This window comes from Musca autumnalis, unplaced genomic scaffold (genome assembly GCF_047663935.1).
Source record: "Musca autumnalis isolate F117 unplaced genomic scaffold, ASM4766393v1 scaffold_5, whole genome shotgun sequence".
Taxonomy (NCBI): domain Eukaryota; kingdom Metazoa; phylum Arthropoda; class Insecta; order Diptera; family Muscidae; genus Musca; species Musca autumnalis.
Window position 1 is genome coordinate 74,980,424 of NW_027412088.1, and position 15,496 is coordinate 74,995,919.

General features: G+C 37.8%; 1 protein-coding gene across 29 annotated transcripts in view; it reads left to right on the top strand.

The window, feature by feature from the left end:
* Positions 1–811: 811 nt before the first annotated feature.
* The window catches only part of qvr (glycosylphosphatidylinositol-anchored protein quiver), a 62,679-nt gene continuing 47,994 nt past the window's right edge, over positions 812–15,496 (top strand). For 7 of the 29 annotated variants that reach the window (XM_073990330.1, XM_073990336.1, XM_073990331.1 and 4 more), the window contains exons 1-2: positions 898–1,125; positions 8,710–8,979. The gene's annotated coding sequence lies outside the window, so the exon portion shown is untranslated. Of the gene's footprint in view, positions 1,343–8,529; positions 9,069–15,496 lie in introns of all 29 variants that reach the window. The other 22 variants (XM_073990340.1, XM_073990354.1, XM_073990329.1 and 19 more) reach the window with 16 other exon arrangements.

Sequence of the window (15,496 nt, forward strand, 5' to 3'; positions counted from 1 at the left end):
TCCAACCACTACACACAGTGCCATAGGGTTTTTTTTTGCAACTTTCAGGTTATTTTCTCAGGAAGTATGGACTTGCCCCTGATGCAACTTATACCGTCGTATAGGTGGCAGTGAATACAAGTTGTTACAATAAAAATCAGAGCGATTCAAGAGCTGGTCCTAAACAGAACTTTTCCGAAACTTTGTGTGGAAGGTACCCGAAGGAGTGGACCGATTACGTCCATACTAGAACCTCATCTAAGTCTGATAGAAATTTCACGTTGTGCAATGTATGGACCAAATCGGTTACTCCCTTCAAGAGTTGTGGTGCGCACAAATTGTCCGAACATTTTCGAACTTTTGGGGGGGAGGTACCGGAAGGAGTGGACCGATATAACCCATCTTCGAACTTAAACTATGTTTGGACATAATATTACGAAAGCAAAATTTTGGACCAAATCGGTTCTAGAGTTATCGTGCGCACCATCCAGCCAGACAAACAGACGAACGAACATGGCTAAATCGACTCCAAATTGTCTGAAACGGATTTTGTCCAAACATACCCCATTAACCATTATTTCAATGAGTAACATTTTGCCCGTATGAAAGTGTATACACCCTCGTTAGCGTAAATGCTGAGGGTATAATTATAAGATTTTTGTATGGAGTCCAATCGAAGATATTTTAGAAAATGTGTTGGTGCAACTTATTTTCAAACATAGCAAAACCGTTAGAACCAACATTGTTGTCGTATCGAGCCTCAGAGCTTTTTTAACAATAAAGCTTTTTTGCTTTTCTAAACAACCACCTGCCTTCTTACAAAGTGGTCGTCACATTCCGTTGGCCGTTCTCCCAATTCTCTTTAGCATACTTATTATGATGCGGGGTATAACTGTCGATGTAGAAAAATTTCCCTTTTAGTGTCGTCTAAGCACCGAACGTGAAAAATACTGAATAGAGCCAAACGCTGGATGAGCATACGGGCGTCGTGAACTTGAAAAGTAAAGCAAAAAAGAAAGAATATTTCACACATCATAACATATAATGCTGATGATAATAATAAGAGCAGCAGCATACACATAAACTAGTTTGTGGTGAATCGAATCGACAAGCGAAAAATTAAATCAAAATTTATTTTGAATAAATGTGCGTTTTGAAAAATAAGGCATTTTAGTTTAAATGAAAAATATAGTGCATTGAATAATTAAGCTAACGACATATTATACCGAGTATATCAAAGAAAAAAACGGGTTTATACTATAGAAAAAGAAAATACGAATGCTGACCCGAAAAGTCTGTGTGAAAAGAAATCATAAAATTTTGCATGCGAAGAAAAAAAAAGAAATTATTTTAAATCAATTTTGTAATTTATTAATTTGTTTGTTATTGCAAATAAAAAAAGATTATTTTCTGTTCTGTGAGAAAGAAAAGTGTCAGAAAATTATTTGATATTTATGTGAGATTGTTTTTCTTGTTGCAAAATCAATGAAGTGAAACAAAAATTAGTTCAGTGGTTCACAGTGCTGCTTTTTTATGCTTTGCGCTGTGGACAACCAAAAAAGAATTTGTCACAAGTGTGAATGTGTGTGTGTTCGCGTGTATGGTGTTTTTGTTTTGTGTGCAGTGCTACTGTCTGTGGAAGCTCTGACTTTGTCTTATAACATTTGACCAAATTTACATTGTAACATTTACCTTTTTTAATCAGTAAAGAAAAATTATATTGATTTTTTTTTATTTTATCTTAAGCCACCTTAAAAATATTACCTTGACTGATTTTTAATATATTTTCATAATATATACCACTTTGTAAACATTGTGAGAAAAGTTTTAATAATTGTTAACAGTGAGGGCCTAAAAACTACCCTGTGTACATCCCTGATAGGTACCATACTTAACTTTAGGATACTTTTGGAAGATTTTATTGATTTATTGATGTTGTAGCAATAAACAAATATGTCCGTTCGTCTATCTATTCAGTTATATGCTTCCGGTTCCTCGGTTTCCGGATTCAACTATTCTGCAACATGGGCCGGATGCGTCTATAAAGAATGGGGTGACAGGTGAGAGGTTTGGCGGGGCAGTTAAACAAATGCATCGTGTCGTGCGGTCCCAAGCCACATGTGGGTCGTGTGTTTGGTATCACTTAGGGCCCAATACGAATTTGGCGGCTGCATCGTCCAAATCTTAATTGGGCTGAAACTACTCGTGTTTTTCTTGACAGCTAGCGGTCTTCTGCTGCGAACGCTCTCTTCTTCAGCTCTCTCTCTCTAGATCATGAAGATCTTTCCTGATGTGCTGGGTGTGGGATTCATAACCACTACACCATTTTCACATGTAATTCGAAGAATTTCAGTTGTAATTTGATTATTTCATTTGAAATTCGAAACATTTCACTTGTAATTTGAGAATTCCAATTGAATTTGGAACAAATGAAATAATGTAATATGAGAATTGCATTTGAAATTCGAATTATTTAATTTGTAATTTGAATTTTTTCATTTGTAATTCGAATTATTTCATTTGTAATTCGAATTTTTTCATTTGTAATTCGAATTATTTCATTTGTAATTCGAATTTATTTATTTGTAATTTGAATTTTTCTATTTGTAAATCGAAGTTCTCCATTTGTAATTTCAAATGAAAAAAAAAATCAAATTACAAATATGTACACCATTTTCACTATAATTCGAATAATTTCAGTTGTAATTTGAGAATTCCAAATGAAATAATTCAAATTTCAAATGAAATTCTCAAATTACAAATGAAATAATTCGAAATTCAATTGGAATTCTCAAATTACAAATTAAGGGTCTGTTTATGTATGTCGATAAGAAAACGAATGCGCAAGAAAAACTACCAAATTTGAGTGTGTTTTTCAAATTTGTTTTTTGTTTTGAAGCAAAAGCAAATGAAATAATATTTCAAAAACTAAAGTTTGGGTGTCTTTCATGCGCACACATTTTCGTTTCGAAATACATAAACTGGGGGTAAATGTTTCGAATTACAACTGAAATTTTTCGAATTACATGTGAAAATGGTGTAGATTGTGGCAGGGATTCTCACGGCGATAAGACCCAACATTGGAGTATTGTAGGTTTAACCGTTGCCCACAATTCACTCTCGAACCCTGGAATAAAGTAAGATATGGCCTCAGTCACGTTTGGCGACGTTACGCTGACTGATCCGAAGAGGTACACAATTCATTTTAATCGACAGTTTTTCTAGCACCCCGGGTTTGACAGGGCGAAGAGAAGAGTACTACATTGCATCAGATCTCTTCCTGCCGAGGATGAACCATCACAATTGTCAATGGATGATGTTTCGAATGTCATCAGGAACGTTAAATCATCCAAAGTGTTGGGTCCTGATGGAATCTCCATGGTAAAGCTGGATGTGCCGAGAGTCTAGTATCTCACTAAAGATCTCAAACTGTCACTACCCACCAACTTCGTTCCCGTAGTCTGGAAAATGGGCAGGATGGTCCTGCTACTGAAGCCAAGGATGCCGGCAAAGGTTAATCATACGGACACATTTCGACCTTCACAGCTTCAGAAATAGCTATGCAGCTGCCGATCATCAACATGGGTTCCGAAAGCAGCACAGCACCACAATAGCGCTGCACGCCAATATTAAAATAGGCCTTAACAAGAGCAAGCCGTGTGTAAGAAAAGTAATGGTAGCGCTTGACTTGTCAAAAGTAGTTGATGCCAGTCGTACGTAGAATTCAGGAACAAGAAGTCCAAGCTCCGTAGAGTGAAGCAGGGAGTTCCCTAAGGTGGTGCGAATCTCCCGAACTGTTTAACTACTACCTTTTCACTATCTCTCCACCCCCTCCAGATGGCATTGATATCGTAACGTATGCCGATGATTGTACGATCTTGACATTAGGTACCTTCCCTAATGTCATTTGTGAAAGGCTGAACTCCTATATGACTGATCCTGCTACCTTTTTCCAGACGAGAAATAGCCAATATCAGCCACAAAATCAACGGCCGAGCAGACTACCCCCGGCCAATTTTGAAATGTTGGCTAGTCAAATATATGTGTAGATGCCAGTCCTACGTGAAATTCAGGAAATCCAAGCCCCGTAGAGTGAAACAGGGAGTTCCCCAAGGTGGGATGATAGCTCCGGAACTGTTTAATCTCTAACTCTCCTGTATTCCACCCCCTTCAGATGCCATTGAGATCGTAAAGTATGTGGATGATTGCACGATCTTGACGTCAGGTACCTTCCCTGGTGTCATTTGTGAAAGGCTGAACTCCTATTTGACTGATCTAGTCACCTTTTTCCACACGAGGAATATGCAAATATCCGCCACTAAATCTACGGCCACTCCGTTCACCACATGGACGGCATAGGTGAGTACTGAGTTAAAGGTCATGGTCGATGGCAGCAGAATTCCCACCAACTTACCCAAGGGGTCACATTCGGTTGCATGTTCAAGTCGCCCGTGCATGCCTAAGCTATCTGCGACAAGCTGAGATGTCCTCAAGTCCCTTGCCGGCAGCCCTTGGCATGCAGATAAAGAAACCTTGTTGAGAACATATGTATAACGCCATAGGTCGAAATGTGGTAAGCTATGCGGCGCCAGTGTGGTCCGCGAATATAAATGCAACGCGATGGAAAAATATTCAGACATGCCAACCTTACAACTGCAACAGGGTGCCTTCTCATGTCTTCAGGGGACCATCTACATTAGGAGAAAAAGATTCTTTCAGTACAGCAACATAATGGCATGTTCTCGTTGCAGTACTTGCTTGGGTGTTACCGTGAGAGCCATCCGAGTCACCATATGGTGGTTTCACCCCCACCCAGGCATGTCAGAAGGTATCTTCATGATCTAGAATGCGTGGTCCAAAGTTACAAGAGAGAGCACCTAGATCAGTCTATAAAGCAGATTTAAATGGGATTCACACATAAACAACTATCCTGAGAATGCGCTCCTCCGAAACATCCCTCACCTATCGAGGCTTAGGAGCGTCAACTGCCACAACAAAACGGAGTAGTTTTGGCTCAACTAAGTTTCGGATGGTGCCGTCGACTAAATTCCAATAGGCCAAAGATCGAAGACGCCGTGCAAAACATTTGCCTAGCAAATACACACTACACCTCTTCAACTGCCTGCCAAACCTCTTCAACTAACTCTAGTAGCTTTGTGGTTACATCCCATCGAAGCAGCCACATTCCTAGGACTGGAGATAGACCCAGAGCCAAATTAACCAGAAAAACGAACATACAAACATATAAAATACTGTTACAACAACAACAAGAAGGTTCTACATTAACAACAACTTTGTGTGCTGATGAACCAGTAAAGTCTTCCTCTCCTAATGAAGATGGTGTTATGAAGAGGCACCCCGCACAGTCCTCAGAGGACCTGAGGAATATTTTTCTATAGAAAAACAGTCCTCAGAGGACCTGAGGAATATTTTCTATAGGAAAACAGTCCTCATAAGAACTGAGGAATATTTTTCTCTAGAAAAACAGTCCTCAGGAGACCTCCTCAGAGGACCTGAGGAATATTTTTCTATAGAAAAACAGTCCTCAGAGGACCTGAGGAATATTTTTCTATAGAAAAATAGTCCTCAGGAAACCTGAGGAATATTTTTTTATAGAAAAACAGTCCTCAGGAAACCTGAGGAATATTTTTCTATAGAAAAACAGTCCACAGGAAACCTGAGGAATATTTTTCTATAGAAAAACAGTCCTCAGAGGACCTGAGGAATATTTTTCTATAGAAAAACAGTCCTCAGAGGACCTGAGGAATATTTTTCTATAGAAAAACAGTCCTCAGAGGACCTGAGGAATATTTTTCTATAGAAAAACAGTCCTCAGAGGACCTGAGGAATATTTTTCTATAGAAAAACAGTCCTCAGAAGACCTGAGGAATATTTTTTCTATAGAAAAACAGTCCTCAGAGGACCTGAGGAATATTTTTCTATAGAAAAACAGTCCTCAGAGGACCTGAGGAATATTTTTCTATAGAAAAACAGTCCTCAGAGGACCTGAGGAATATTTTTCTATAGAAAAACAGTCCTCAGAGGACCTGAGGAATATTTTTCTATAGAAAAACAGTCCTCAGAGGACCTGAGGAATATTTTTCTATAGAAAAACAGTCCTCAGAGGACCTGAGGAATATTTTTCTATAGAAAAACAGTCCTCAGAGGACCTGAGGAATATTTTTCTATAGAAAAACAGTCCTCAGAGGACCTGAGGAATATTTTTCTATAGAAAAACAGTCCTCAGAGGACCTGAGGAATATTTTTCTATAGAAAAACAGTCCTCAGAGGACCTGAGGAATATTTTTCTATAGAAAAACAGTCCTCAGAGGACCTGAGGAATATTTTTCTATAGAAAAACAGTCCTCAGAGGACCTGAGGAATATTTTTCTATAGAAAAACAGTCCTCAGAGGACCTGAGGAATATTTTTCTATAGAAAAACAGTCCTCAGAGGACCTGAGGAATATTTTTCTATAGAAAAACAGTCCTCAGAAGACCTGAGGAATATTTTTTCTATAGAAAAACAGTCCTCAGAGGAACTGAGGAATATTTTTCTATAGAAAAACAGTCCTCAGAGGACCTGAGGAATATTTTTCTATAGAAAAACAGTCCTCAGAGGACCTGAGGAATATTTTTCTATAGAAAAACAGTCCTCAGAGGACCTGAGGAATATTTTTCTATAGAAAAACAGTCCTCAGAGGACCTGAGGAATATTTTTCTATAGAAAAACAGTCCTCAGAGGACCTGAGGAATATTTTTCTATAGAAAAACAGTCCTCAGAGGACCTGAGGAATATTTTTCTATAGAAAAACAGTCCTCAGAGGACCTGAGGAATATTTTTCTATAGAAAAACAGTCCTCAGAGGACCTGAGGAATATTTTTCTATAGAAAAACAGTCCTCAGAGGACCTGAGGAATATTTTTCTATAGAAAAACAGTCCTCAGAGGACCTGAGGAATATTTTTCTATAGAAAAACAGTCCTCAGAGGACCTGAGGAATATTTTTCTATAGAAAAACAGTCCTCAGAGGACCTGAGGAATATTTTTCTATAGAAAAACAGTCCTCAGAGGACCTGAGGAATATTTTTCTATAGAAAAACAGTCCTCAGAGGACCTGAGGAATATTTTTCTATAGAAAAACAGTCCTCAGAGGACCTGAGGAATATTTTTCTATAGAAAAACAGTCCTCAGAGGACCTGAGGAATATTTTTCTATAGAAAAACAGTCCTCAGAGGACCTGAGGAATATTTTTCTATAGAAAAACAGTCCTCAGAGGACCTGAGGAATATTTTTCTATAGAAAAACAGTCCTCAGAGGACCTGAGGAATATTTTTCTATAGAAAAACAGTCCTCAGAGGACCTGAGGAATATTTTTCTATAGAAAAACAGTCCTCAGAGGACCTGAGGAATATTTTTCTATAGAAAAACAGTCCTCAGAGGACCTGAGGAATATTTTTCTATAGAAAAACAGTCCTCAGAGGACCTGAGGAACATTTTTCTATAGAAAAACAGTCCTCAGAGGACCTGAGGAACATTTTTCTATAGAAAAACAGTCCTCAGAGGACCTGAGGAATATTTTTCTATAGAAAAACAGTCCTCAGAGGACCTGAGGAATATTTTTCTATAGAAAAACAGTCCTCAGAGGACCTGAGGAATATTTTTCTATAGAAAAACAGTCCTCAGAGGACGTGAGGAATATTTTTCTATAGAAAAACAGTCCTCAGAGGACCTGAGGAATATTTTTCTATAGAAAAACAGTCCTCAGAGGACCTGAGGAATATTTTTCTATAGAAAAACAGCCCTCAGAGGATTTGAGGAATATTTTTCGATAGAAAAACAGGAGAAATGAGGAATATTTTTCTATAGAAAACCAGTCCTCAGAGGACCTGATAAATATTTTTTTATAGAAAACCAGTCCTCAGAGGATCTGAGGAACAGTCCTCAGAGGACCTGAGGAAATTTTTCTATAGAAAAACAGTCCTCAGAGGAATTGAGGAACATTTTGCTATAGAAAAACAGTCCTCAGCAAAACTGAGGAATATTTTTCTATGGAAAAACAGTCCTCAGAGGACATGAGGAATATTTTTCTGTAGAAAAACAGTCCTCGGAGGACCCGCCTTTTAATCGACGAACAGGTCGAATATGTCGCCCCAATTTTCATAGCGTTTTTATTGGCCATTGTCTTCAGTGTTACACGCACCATTTTTTAAGCTGAGGTTACAATAAGTGGATATAGTTTGCTAACCTAAGTTGTGCTAATCAGATCAGGTATACTCCTTATTACATATATATATCCTTTAACGGTTCTGCATGAAGCCTAACAAAATTGTTGCATAATTTTGTCCATATTTAATACATTAGTTGCTTTAAGAATGACTCATGAAACATTGTTGTATGTTTCGCCTAGTTGGCATCATTTTGTTTACATAAGTAGGAAGTAGAGCCTTACAGGTAATAATGATGGAGCCTGTTTTTACTCCATTTTATTTTCAATATTTCTGTATTTTTTTTCTCATACATAAAATCCCATACTCCATTTGCTTTTTGCAGTCATTTAATTCCACCATCAAAATAAGTTGTCAGAGCTTTCGTGATACAAAGGAAAAAAGACATTCGTAATTCTCTTAATAAAAACCGGAAATAGAGAGTGTGTTTTGGTATATGTGAATGCCTGAGAGTTTTAGCATAAAGAGTGAATAAAAGTGCTTGAGAGTGTTGTATTTACAACAGTAAAATAGAGCAAAAATAAAACAACATTCATACAAACCCCCATCAAATAACAAAAAAAAAAACGAACGAAGGAAGGAACGAGCAAAGGAACAACAATAATGAAAACCTAAATAGGATATAAAAATCAAAACAAAAACAACAAAGTTGCCACAACAAAGTCAACATTCAACATCACCACTGTGTGACAGTAATAATAAGAAGAAGAACAAAACAACAACAACATTACATCAACTACTGTTGTCAACTCTACCCAGCAGCTGTGCTACTAAAGTAATAAAACCTAAATTAAACATTACCGTAATTCTTCTTTCTCTATTTTTCCGTTCATTTGTGTGTTTCCGTGTATCCTGCATCTAAGTGTGTGTGTCTTAATACTTTTAATTGATTTATATTTAGGTTAATTTGCTTCTGTTGGATTTATTTTTAACGCTATATTTAAATACATTGTATCAACACATATCTACATACATATAGACATGTACATATGTATGTATATTTTTTTATCGACGCGTTTTGATATACGAGTATCATTGGTTTTTTGCTTATATTTTGAATAGTTTCAGTTCCTTAGTTTGAAAGGTTCTTCCTCTTTTTTGCTTCTTAATGATTTAATTACAACCTAAGCGGCTTATTATCCTCTAGTTTACATCGTAAGAACGTTATTGACTTGTTGTGGTCTGTCATGCCATCGATAAGCATTTTAAAAGATGCTTATAAAACATGATATGTAATTATTTTACATTTACAAGGCTTCAATTAAAATATCACAAAGATTTTAAACGTTTATCGTCATTGTATGTAAGTACTAGGATGCATACATATGTATGTACTTGTGTCTGAAAAAGTTATCTGATTCACACTAGAAGGTCGAAAGAAAGCAAATATTAACAAAGAGTAAGGACTTTTCAGGATTAGATAAAAACACTTTTTATATTTTTGTCATAACAAGAAAGAAACAAACATCTGTGGGAAACGCATCTACAACATATTTTCACACGCCATAACACCAACTGATCTGGCCTGTGTGTATTTCAGTATTTTTAAAGTTGTCATTTCGTTTGTAACACATATACAGTGTCGGCCAAAACTAGAGCACCCCCTCAGTACATTTTTTTTAAATGATAATCTTTTTAAGAAAACAAAGTGATAAATTTATTTTTTAATTTTTCTTTTTATACCCTCCACCATAGTATGGAGGGTATATTAAGTTTGTTTTTCCGTTTGTAACGCATTGAAATACTCATTTGCGACCCTATAAAGTATATATATTCTTGATCAGGGTAAAATTCTAAGTCGATCTGAGCACGTCCGTCCGTCCGTCTGTGGTAATCACTCTAGCATCCACAAAAATGGAGATAGGACGCTGAAATTTTGGGAAAATGTGTATTTTGTTTGCAGGCAGGTCAAGTTCGATGATGGGCTATATCGGTCCACGTTTTGGTATAGCCCCCATATAACGGTACCCCCCGATTTACGGTATTTTGACGTTTCTAGCTACATTTTCAGACCAATTTAGCTATAATTTGACATTTAGGGTTCTTAAGTATCAATAAACTTATATAACAAAAGTTGTGGACATAGGTCCACGTTTTGGTATAGCCCCCATATAACGGTCCCCTTCGATATACGGTATTTTGACGTTTTTAGCTACATTATCAGACCGATGTATTTATAATTTGACATTTAGGGTTATTAGGTGTTAATAAAGTTATACATTAGAAGTTGTGGACATAGGTCCATGTTTTGGTATAGCCCCCATATAACGGTACCCCCCCGATTTGCGGTATTTTGACGTTTTTAGCTACATTTTCAGACCGATGCAGCTATAATTTGACATTTAGGGTTCTTAAATGTCAATAAACTTATATAACAAAAGTTGTGGACATAGGTCCACGTTTTGGTATAGCCCCCATATAACGGTACCCCCCGATTTACGGTATTTTGACGGTTTTTGCTGCATTTTCAGACCGACTTAGCTATATTTTGACATTTAGGGTTCTTAAGTGTCATTAAACTTATATAACAAAAGTTGTGGACATAGGTCCACGTTTTGGTATAGCCCCCATATAACGGTACCCCCCGATTTACGGTATTTTGACGTTTTTAGCTACATTTTCAGACCGATGAAGCTATAATTTGACATTTAAAGTTCTTAAATATCAACAAACTTATGTGACAAAACTTGTGGACATAGGTCCACGTTTTGGTATAGCCCCCATATAACGGTACTCCCCGATTTACGGTATTTTGACGTTTTTAGCTACATTTTCAGACCGATATAGCTATAATTTGACATTTAGTGTTCTTAAGTGTAACTATACTTACATAACAAAAGTTGTGGACCTAGGTCCACGTTTTGGTATAGCCCCCATATAACGGTACCCCCGATTTAGGGCATTTTGACGTTTTTATCTACATTTTCAGACCGATATAGCTATAATTTGACATTAAGGGTTCTTAAGTGTAACTAAACTTATATAGCAAAAGTTGTGGACGTTTTGGTATAGCCTCCATATAACGATAATGTTCGGATATAGCTTCCATGTAACGGTACCTCCCAATTTTCAGTAATTTGGCAATTTTAGCTACAATTTGTAACAGAACTAACTGTAATTTGACATTTAAAGGTTGTAGTGGTCACCACACATCTGCATCAACAATTTTCAACATAGCCCCAATATAACGATACTTCCCGATTTTCGGTACTTAAAATGTTAAAATGTTTAACAGAACGTAGGTCCATGTTTTTGTATAGCCTTAGCTTTATTTTTTGGACGAACTTTCTGTAATTTGTTCATTTAAGTTCATATTTTCGTATAGCCCAGATACCTCCGAACTAGCTGTTAATGACATTTGAAGTTCCCACGTTATGCACCGATTTTCGATATTTTGGGGATTCTAGCTAAATTTTTTAACCGAATTAGGACCTATTTGACATTAAAGGCTCCCATCAAAAACTGTCAACATAGGCCCATGTTTTATTATAACCCCTATATAACAGTACCTTCCAATTTCTAGCCCACCAAAAATTGTCAACAGTTAGATATAGGCACCATAAAAAAGGACCTCCCGAATGAAGCATTTTATGTACATTATCTGACATTTTAACGTACTCACTTAAAGTTGGGGACAGGAATGAATATTTTATGGTGGAGGGTATGAAAAGTTCGGCCCGGCCGAACTTAATACTTTTTTACTTGTTATTTATTTATTTATATCTTTATTGTTGGAAAACACAAAAATAAGTAATTCAAAACTTAATAAACAAAAGCTAAAATTAAACAAACACTTTAGGCCGGAAATATAGCAGACAAAACTAAAGCACTCCCCGATTTGAGGTACAACCATGGTAGAATGATAAAAGGAAACCCCGTGCTAACAGCTGATTAAAATTTTTTTCAATGTATTTATTGTGAAGTACGTTCATTGTCAAATTGAATCAATAAAGAGAAGTTCCGTGCGGTTTGCGACTGTTCTGTTGTTTTAATCAAGGACTTACGTGGTACTGCTTACACAAAGAATAATTGTTGAAAGGACTGGATGAACTGATTTCGCACAACAAAGAAAGTGATTTTATGTTTTGAAACATTTTTATTAATTAATAAAAATAAAACAAAACAACTAAAAAATAAGATTTTTTTATTCTGAGCCACAAAGAATCATCATCTATCAATTTATGTCCCTTCACCCTATTACTTCGGTGTCCGCGGAAATATTTAGAGGTTTCCTTTGGTTAGAAATGTTGATTAATCGACTGAAAGATTCGGCGCTAATATATCTGCCAGCAATAATACAAAAATGAATTGATTTGATTGTTCACAGAAAATATCTATGCATTTCAAAAACTAAACAAACTTGTTTTTTTTGTTATGACATGCTCCCGTACAGTGTAACGACACAAGTTCCCTTTGATTGCTTTCGGAGGGCCAGAGTCTGTCACAGAAATTTATAAAAGTGACCGAGAGAGAGAAAACACGGTTTGTTTGGGTTTTAACCAATTTGTGGCTTTATTGTTTAAGATTGATTGGCGGATTTTTGATCGTATATATATTGTTGAATAAATATATGTCGGCTACGTCTTCCAAGTCAGCACTATCGGAGCGACCTAGATAAGTACGCCCAGCTGATGGTCTTCTCGTCGTTCTCTGCCGTTGTGGGAGACCTGGATAAGTACTCCGGTAGATTGTTCCACGTAGCCCTGAATAGATACTCTTTCTCGTCGTTCCCTGCCGCTGTGGGAGACCTGGATAAGTACTCCAGTAGACTGTATAACGTAGCCCTGGATGGATACGATGGGATGCTCGCCGAAGAATGAGTACTCCTTGCCAAGACGTTAACTTTGCTGGCCCTGATGGAGACCTGGATAAGTACTCCCTTCTGTTTCGGAGATATGGCCTGCCGGAGACCCGGTCCGGTGGTTAATATGGGGTTGGGATTTGCTGGAGATCCACTGCCGATCCTAAGGTCAGACGAGGGTTTACGAAGGGGAACCCGAGAGTTACGAACACTACTCAGATTGGCACGAGGGAAGCGCGAGAGTTACGGACACTACCCAGGTTGACACGAGGGGAATCCGAGAGTTACGGACGCTACTCAGATTGGCACGAGGGAAGCCCGAGAGTTACGGACACTACTCAGATTGGCACGAGGGAAGCCCGAGAGTTACGGACACTACTCAGGTTGACTCGAGGGGAATCCGAGAGTTACGGACACTACTCAGATTGGCACGAGGGAAGCCCGAGAGTTACGGACACTACTCAGGTTGACACGAGGGGAATCCGAGAGTTACGGACACTACTCAGATTGTCACGAGGGAAGCCCGAGAGTTACGGACACTACTCAGATTGGCACGGGGGAAGCCCGAGAGTTACGGACACTACTCAAGTTGACACGAGGGGAATCCGAGAGTTACGGACACTACTCAGATTGGCACGAGGGAAGCCCGAGAGTTACGGACACTACTCAGGTTGGCACGAGGGAAGCCCGAGAGTTACGGACACTACTCAGGTTGACACGAGGGGGATCCGAGAGTTACGGACACTACTCAGATTAGCACGAAGGAAGCCCGAGAGTTACGGACACTACTCAGGTTGACACGAGAGGAATCCGAGAGTTACGGACACTACTCAGATTGGCACGACTGTAAAAAGAATAAATCACCACTCTGACTCACCTGGTTTTACTTCGACTGGACACTCGGGATATATTCGCGCACTGTACACTTCGACACTTGTTCACCGACTGATCCCCCTTGTAATTCCTCCTGCCCTTTTATAGGAAAAACTGGTGGTACCTATTACCTCTAATAAATTCATAAATTCATTTAAGGGTAGGGATAATCTTGGTGATAGGTTCACCTGTTACCAACTCAAGAAGTTCGCCAACACGTGGCCTTGACCCGATCGGTCAATGAACCTAACGGTTAACAGTGAAACTATACGAGGACTGTTAAAAGGAGAAATTCATTAATTTATTGTCAAAAAATATAATCCAACGTATGTATATTAACAACAAAACAAAATATAACATCAATGGTGGGGACGAAAACAAGTGTAACGACTTTCGTCGTCACAACAGACATACAGGGTTGTATTAACCCAAATTTGACAGATGCGACTACCTTTTATCATTCTACCATGGGTACAACCAAAACTATTGAAATCAATATTTCGTTGCGAATCATCTATTCTGGATAATACAAACACATTATTTAGGCATAGGGAATACTAAATAATTAATTGGAGGCGAAATAATTGATTTTCGGAAAATTTAGCTTAAATCCTCAAAATACTGAAAATCGGGAGGTACCATTATATGGGGGCTATACCCAAACGTGGACTAAGGTCCACAACTTTTGGTGGAAGTGGTTTGTGAGCACTAGGAACCCTAAGTACTAAATTACAGCTAATTTTGTAGGAGCATGTGGCTTAAATACTCAAAATACCGAAGATCGGAAGGCACCGCTGTAAAACATTAGCAGATATTGTTCATGTTCATCCAAAAATGATGCTACAGCAACTTCTGGTCAAATACAAAACCGCTTAGATTTAAAAATTAGCAAAATAACGATTCACAGAAGAAAGGTAGAATCCGGCTTATTCAATCGACGACCAGCAAAAAAACCTTTCATATCGACAAAAAATTAAGAAGCCAGACTGGAATTCGCCAGGACCCATTTGAACTGGTCTGTCAAAAATGGAGGATTGTACTGTTTTCCTATGAATCTATGTTTAATTTAAAGTATTCAGATGGCAAAAGGCGCGGACCAAATGGGCAACGGTTAAATCCCAAATATTGCAAAGACCCTGTGGTCACATGGGGAAGGAATATTATAGTCTGGGATTTTTTCTCAGGGCAAGGGATTGGACCAATTCATAAAATTAATGGAAGTATGGATTGTTTCAAGTATCGTAATGTATTAAAAGCGTGATATTGCGTTATGCTGAAGAAGAGATGCCACTTAGAGGACCTTCTAGGAAAATAATGAGCCAAATCATGTATCGAATGTGGTTAAGGAGTGATTCCAATCCCCTCATCTTAGCTCTCGATTGGGACTTGTGGGAGATCGTAACCTCAAAACTCAACCGAAAAAATTGCAAAACTAAATAATATTTATTTGAAGCTGAAAAGGTAGCCAGGGAAGCGATATCGCCTGCAATAATTAATAATTTTATATCCTCTATGCCTAAAAGATGTGCTTGTGTCATCCAGAATAAAGGATACACAACGAAATATTGATTTCAATACTTTTTGTTGTACCTCGAATTGGCGGGTGCTTTAGTTTTGT